Below are 7,726 nucleotides of genomic sequence, written 5' to 3'. Positions count from 1 at the left end.
GGGAACTTTCTTGGATCTCAGCACAGCTTATCACCCTGAGAGACCGATGGTCAAACTGAAAGGGTAAACCAAGTAATCGAAGATATATTTCCGTCATGTTGTGGGCAGGGAACCCAAGAAGTGGCTAAGCTATCTGCACCTAGTCGAGTTCGCCTACAATGCTTCTTATCACCGAAGTATCGGGATGAGCCCTTTTAAAGCTCTCTATGGACAAGATTGCTTAACTTCATTAACTTGGTCCGACGGGTCGAGATGTCTAGACAGATGCTTCATGACATGAAACAGCAGATGCAGTCAATTTGTAAAGATATTAAAGCTGCCCAGGATCGACAGAAGCAGTATGCAAATAAGAAGAGGACAGATAGAAAGTTTGAAGAAGCATATATGGTCTTCATTAGAGTACGGCCCAAAAGAAGTTCTCTATCCCTTGGGAAGTACAAGAAATTATCCCCCAGATATTGTGGGCCATATCTGATTACAAAGAAAGTAGGTGACTTAGCCTACGAACTTCTTCTGCCTCCTCATCTCAAAGTTCATAATGTATTTCATGTAAGCCTTCTAAAGAAATATGTGCCAAGCCCAAATCATGTGCTGATGAAATCCTAACCTCTTCAACCCAAGGGTAGATGGAACTCCAACCTAAAGAAATTCTTGATGTTTGAGAAAAGATTCTCAGGAATAGAATTCTCATAGAATTCTCAAAAAATTATTAGTAAAATGGAAGTTCTATCCTTTTGAAGATGCCACCTGGAAGAATGAAGGCGATCTGTTGCGGGATTACCCCCGGTTTGCGAGATGAGGGCATCTCGCATTTTTCAAGTGGGAGAGAATGTAAGACTCCTCCCCATCCTCTCAAGATGTCCAGCATCTTCCCTTGTAATCAAATCCCTCTTCAAAAATATAAAAGATCTTATTTCTACCTGTTTTGGCCTAGAGAGAGAAAATCTTATAGAGAGTGGTAATTTAATTTTTAAATATTTTTGGATAGAAAAATATCTCATCTTATTAAAATAAGTTCCCTTGAAATAGAAGTTCAAAAAGATTTTCAGAAGGTGCATTAGAAATTAAGTATAATCTGTTCAAGAGGCATTATCCTAGGGGTCGAGATTTTCAAAAAAAAATAAATTAAGGTTCCTATGGACCAATAAGATTCATCCAAATGTAGGGAGGATATAAATAGAAGAATAAAAGGAAAATCTCCCAAAAATGAGTAAATACTCACATAAGATGAAGAGTTGACTAAGGATAAGGTTAATAGATAAAAAAGAGAGATATTTAGATGAAATGGTGCATTTTTGACACCTCAGTATGGGGGAATTCCCCTCATGAAGAAAGCGCCTATTTCACATGTGTGGGAGAGTTTTAAACTCCCAAATAATGTGATATTTTTATCTCTCCTCTCTCTTGTTTCAACTAGATCCAAAAAGTGGACTAAACTGACCCAAAAATTGTCAAAAATTGACCAAACTAATCTTGAAAATTCTAGAATCAGTTGGCTTGGTTAGAAGTTCACTTTTTCCTATAAATAGAAGCCTTCCCCTTTGTTGAAGCCTTCTTTGACCACACCGTGGTACTTACACTTGGATGAGTTAGCCTTTGATATAGGTGGGATGGTTGGTATACAAGAAAAAACTACCTTCTTTGACCTCATCGTGGTACTAATATATGTACGGGCCCCTTAAATTGGGAAAAAAGGGGGTGGTAGTGCACAACTTTTGCCCAGATAGAGATCCTATCTAGGTTAATGTTGTATCCTTGCAATCATACCCTTTTTTAAAACTTTTAGGGGCCCACAAGGACATTATGCAAGGATTTTTATATCATCCAATCATAAAGTAATTATAGAGGTCAATAATCATATATTCCCAGTCTATGCCAAATTGCTTCTTCTTCCTTTCCTTGAAAGAGCTTAAGATTGGCATTGGATGTCTCCTAGAATTCCCTCTACCTTAAGGGGTTGGAATTGAGCATCTTCCAAGGTATCAAAAGACTCCAATTGAGTTTGTTAGCCAAATATTTCTCTTTGTAGAATCTTTTCAAGTGTAAGTGCAAGTGCATTAATAGTAAAACAACCCTAGCCATGTAAAAGGGTCTAGGTATTTAGATATTTGCATACTGTAAGGTTCCCCCTTCCCAAAATAGGTGAAACACTTAAGATAGTCCACTAAGTCTTAACTTGGAGAAAATTTCCTATTCATCGACACCTTGACCATGTAGAGATCAATATTAATGAGAATAACACTTTTGAAATAAAAATAAATCCTTTATGCATCTTTCTATGCATAAAATCAATTTTAATGAGAATAGCACTTTTGAAATAAAAATAAATCCTTTATGCATCTTTCTATGCATAAAATCAATTTTAATGAGAATAGCACTTTTGAAATAAAAATAAATCCTTTATGCATCTTTCTATGCATAAAATCAATTTTAATGAGAATAACACTTTTGAAAGAAAAAAAATCCTTTATGCATCTTTCTATGCATAAAATCAATTTTAATGAGAATAACACTTTTGAAAGAAAAATAAATCCTTTCTATGCATAAAATCAATTTTAATGAGAATAACACTTTTCAAAGAAAAATAAATCCTTTATGCATCTTTACATGCATAAAATCAATTTTAATGAAAATAACACTTGAAATAAATCCTTTCTATGCATAAAATCAATTTTAATGAGAATAACACTTTTCAAAGAAAAATAAATCCTTTATGCATCTTTACATGCATAAAATCAATTTTAATGAAAATAACACTTGAAATAAAAATAAATCTTTTATGCATCTTTCTATGCGTAAAATCAATTTTAATGAAAATAACACTTTTGAAATAAAAATAAATCCTTTATGCATCTTTCTATGCATAAAATAAATTTTAATAATTAATATCAATGATATCCATGCATATTCATAGGTGAATATATACATGGAGTAAATAAAAATATTTCTTTTAGAATGCACAAACGGTGGGAGTTACTCTTTTAGAATAACATAAAAATAAACTTTATTTTTCACAAAATTTAAGAAAATTTACCATAACCTCCTTTGTATGGCTGACCATTTCTCAATTGTTATTAACCCCAATTTGAAGTAAAGTACTCTAATCTACTCAATTTTCACTTTCTAGAGTGTAAACAATAAGAAAAGTTTAATCAATTTTTTGTTACTCGTTTTAGGATAAAGAAAGACTAAATTCTTAAGGAAGAGAAGGGGGTAGCCTTTTCATCAAGGCATAACATCAGGATTCACTTTAATCAACTATAAAAAAGAAATCAAAAAACCATAGATTTAAAATTAAAAATTAGAAATTTTAGCTTACATGGAGTTTTGTAAGCTTTCCTTTGGCTTGAGGGATTGAGGGTTCTACTCTTGTTTGGATCAAGAGTGGCCACCAATTTCTTTGGAGAGGATTTAGTCAAAAACAATTGAATTATCAATTGAATTCAATGTAATTGGCTCTTGGTAGGAGTAGAGTAACAGTGCATAAACACTATTAACCTTTTACAAAGGGGAAGGCTTCTATTTATAGGAAAAAATGAGCCTCTAACCAAGCAAACTGATTCTAGAATTTTCGAGATCAGTTTGGTCAATTTTTGACCATTTTAAGTCAGTTTAGCTTACTTTTTGGATCTAGTTGAAATAGGAGAGAGGAGAGATGAAAATATCTCATTATTTATGAGTTTGAAAGTCCTCCACACATGTGAAATAGGCGCCTCCTTCATGAGGGGAGATCCCCACACTGAGGTGTCAAAAATGCATCATTTCCTCTAAATATCTCTTCTTTTTTAACTAATAAACCTTGTCCTTAGTCAACTCTTCATCTTATGTGAGCATTTACTCATTTTTGGGGGATTTTCTTTTGTTCTTCAATTTATCTCTTCCCTACATTTGGATTAATCTTATTGGTCCATAGGAACCTTAATTGGAGCATAATTTAAAAATTTCTAAAAATCTCGATCCTTAGGCTGTCCTTTATACCTATTTTTAATTAATTCCAATTGCACATTGGAAAGTTCTTTTTGAATTTCTGTTTCAGGGGAAACCATTTTAGACACTAGGAGGATTTTTATATCCAAAAATATCTCAATTTTGAATTACCTCTCTCTAGACATTTTCTCTCTCTAGGCCAAAACAGGGTAAAATAGGATCTTTATTTTATTTCAAAGAGGGGAATAATTATAAGATCAGAAGGGGAGGTTCTTACACCTACACACCTCAAAAGCCAGAGGGAGGAATCTTATAGTGCCAGACCGCCCACCGAGGGGGGGCAAAAAGGTTTTTTTATCCGGGATGTTTCCCTGGTCGTTGGGGTGCAAACCGTTCGTCGATCGGACGCCCGGTTGTGCATTTATTAAGGTTTAAAGGTCGTCGCTTTTTAACTAAAAATAACCAAAATTTGCATATAAGCTTGATCCAGTGTCCGTTTTTGGATGCTATAAAATCCTATGTTAGGGTAAAATCGCACGTAGATTCTAAATATGGGCTTAGAATTTGAAGATTCTAAGTAGAAATGGCTCATTTAATAAAATAACTGATTTTTTATACCATAGAAACTCATAAATTTATCTATTACATGGATATTTCTTTATTAGTGAAGATGGGTATGCTACACATACCCAAGAAGATGGGTATGTTATTAGTGAAGATGGGTATGTTACACATACCCAAGAAATATGTAATATAATGGTCAAAACATGCAATTGAGTTCCAAGCAATTTAAAGAATTTAAATATTTACTTAAATAATTTTTATGTCTAAGCTTTTGTGGACCCCAAATTATTGTGAGAGCTCTTATGGACCTCAAATTATTATCTGAGCTCTTGTGAACACCAAATTATTGTGAGCTCTTTTCTAAGCTCTTGTGGACCCCAAATTAAAGTGAGATCTTATGGACTCTAAATTATCATGAGCCCTTTTGGACTATTATTTAAGTATTGTTAATAAATTTTGTTTAATATGGGCTTGTAAGCTGTTGTGCTCTATAAGTAATGTATACCTTTGTGGGTCTCAAAATTGAAAAAAAAAGGAGCTTAGCTATAAGGGTGGAACTTTTGCTACAATGGGGATCTTATCTAAGCAAAGCTTGTGTCCTTGTTTCTTCTCATTTTTTTTCCAATTTAGGGCGTACAAGGCTATACATATATCAATGATTATTTTACAAAAATATCATCAAATTAGGGAGCATAAAGTTTTCAAAAACGTTTTTTGATGAATGTTTGAAGGCATGGTCATTATTGGTGTCATGTGCCTAAGCGTAGGTGTGAGATCCTTCTCTTTGCGCATAGAACTCTAGAGTGCTGGCAGCGGAAGTAGCAACCTCTCACGTAGGGCAGAGCTTATCACCCATGAATGTTCAAACAAGAGACTAATCCCTCGGTTCTTCCAAAACCAAACCCGGAAAAACTTCCCTCGCCTAGAAAGCGTAGGCGATTCCTTCAAGAAAATCTTCTAATGTAGTCAAGAGCCTTAACTATCCTTTATATTCCAACCAAACCTGTAGGTCACATAGTCAGATCAAAGGAGGAACTTGCACTTGGTTCATAGGGAAAAAAGCGTTGGTTCATAGAGACCAATGCTTTTTTCCCCATCAAAAGAGGCACAACCGTTGATTCTTTTCCATAGAACAAGGATTATCATGTGACTTAGTTCAACTATCGTAACTTGAACAGAATTGAATTTTATTATAGGAATCCATCGATCCAGCCTAACCCCATCTAATCCCATGGGTTAGCCAACTGCCCAACAACTGTATTGATAGGTTCCATTATAAAAATTGGTTATGTTTTGTCCCGAGTACCAAGGAAAACAATTCCTAGTGTTAAGAGAAAACGTGGTGGATGAGATATGTGGAGGAGATTCACTCAAAGAATACAAGAAAATATCTTGTTTATTAAATTGTTTATGAATACAACTAGGCCTTGCTCAATACAAATTGCCTTCTAGCTCCACCTTTAAATAGGTGAGCTAGTGGACCATAAGTCCATTCACACACACACCCTTCTCCTACCCTTTTACATGACCTTAGTCTTTTAATACCCTTTTACATGACCTTAGTCTTTTAATACCCTCCCTCAATACCAACTATGAAAGAATTGGAATAGGTGGTATTGGATATAGGTTGCCTTGATAACATTAGGCGTACAAGGTTTAGGAATATAGGTGTTGTTACATTGAGATTTAAAACAGGTGCTCAGATGAGTTAGAGATTGATACAAAGTTAGCCTCTGACTCTTTGTTTGTTAGGACATTTAGAGGTGATATGTCCCATTTGTTTACACTTGTTACATTTCATCTTGTTGGGATATTTGATCCAACAATTATTTGCCAAATGACCCACCTTTTTGCAATGGGCACATCTTACTTTGACCACTTGATGTGACAAAGCTTGTTCGATATTCGATGAAGTGGTTGTATTTGAAGATTCAGCTCCTCCCTTTGGCCTCTTTTCTTCATCAAGACAAGATTAAATGACTCCTTCGAGGGTGGGATTAGGTATGTTCTTTAGGGTGGTGACTAAGGTGGGGTACACCTTCTTGACTGTTTTTAGCAAAACAGCCACTGCATCATCTTCATCCATTCTCGCATTCAGTGATGCAAGTTGAGCCATAAGGCCTTTAAAGTGAGAGATGAAGGCTCCAATGCCATCTCCCTCTTTGATTTCCAAGCTTAAAAATTCAATTTTAAGTGAGATCTTGGAATTCTTACCACGAGCTCCATAGAGCTTATCAAGCTCATCCCATTTCTCCTTTGCAGTCAGAAGCTGGTCCACATGGTGAATGAGAGCCTCATCAAGATGAAGCATGATGATGGCTGGTGCCCTCGCATCATCTTCAATATCTTCAACCTTAGTTCGATCAATAACCTTAGTGCCGGAGATGAATGGCCAAAAACCTTTGGACATCATTTTGTACTTGACAGGGACTTGCCAAGTGTGGAAGCCCTCTCCCTAGAACTTCTTGATTTGGGTGTTTTCCTTTGGCATTGGGTATTGAAGGAGGTTACTAGAGAGTAATGGGCTGATATATGAAGTAAAAAACCAAAAATTTATGATATTTGGGCTTAAGTAGAAAGAGAAAGGCTTATGAGAGTGCAACAACCCTTAATCAAGTCAAGGATGTTGCTTAAAAAAGGAGATTAAGATGGTTAAGCTTATGGTTTAGCACTTAGGGTTTGTTCCCAACCATGAATACTGATTGAGAGAGATTAATTAGTGTTAAGGAATACTTTCTTTTGTGATTTAAATCACCATTAGTGTTTAGCAACACTATTAGTGCTTAAAAGCACATTATTAGTATCTAATGATACTTGTGTTGTGGTGATTAGATTCACTATTAGTGTTCACGAACACACTTAGTGTTTAAAACACTCTGGAGAGGCTCTCCTTTTCTAGATTAATAGCATGATTAGTGTTAATCAACACTTATTAGTGTTTATGAACACTTTTAACAAAAGCTTGAGCAAGCTTCCATGGAAAAACCAGTAGGCGCCTGGTTTTTTTCTTCCCACGAGCATTCTACGCGTTCATTTCAGCTGAGATTTGAGATGTGGACCTATGAGGTTTAGGGCTTCAAAAGCTTTAAGCTAGTGTAGCTTGAAGGGCACCACGTAAGGCGAATTCGTGTACGATATTCAGCGCTGTTGAAAAACGTGCCTATCTGCAAGAAACGCAATGCCGAGCTGTACCACACGCGTATCACCCACTGTGAATAGCTCGGCTGAAGTGCCT

Source organism: Cibotium barometz, chromosome 3 (assembly GCF_041138505.1).
Source record: "Cibotium barometz isolate CiBa-2024 chromosome 3, ASM4113850v1, whole genome shotgun sequence".
NCBI lineage: Eukaryota > Viridiplantae > Streptophyta > Polypodiopsida > Cyatheales > Cibotiaceae > Cibotium > Cibotium barometz.
The sequence above is the reverse complement of the archived record's forward strand: the minus strand, read 5'-3'. Positions refer to the sequence as shown.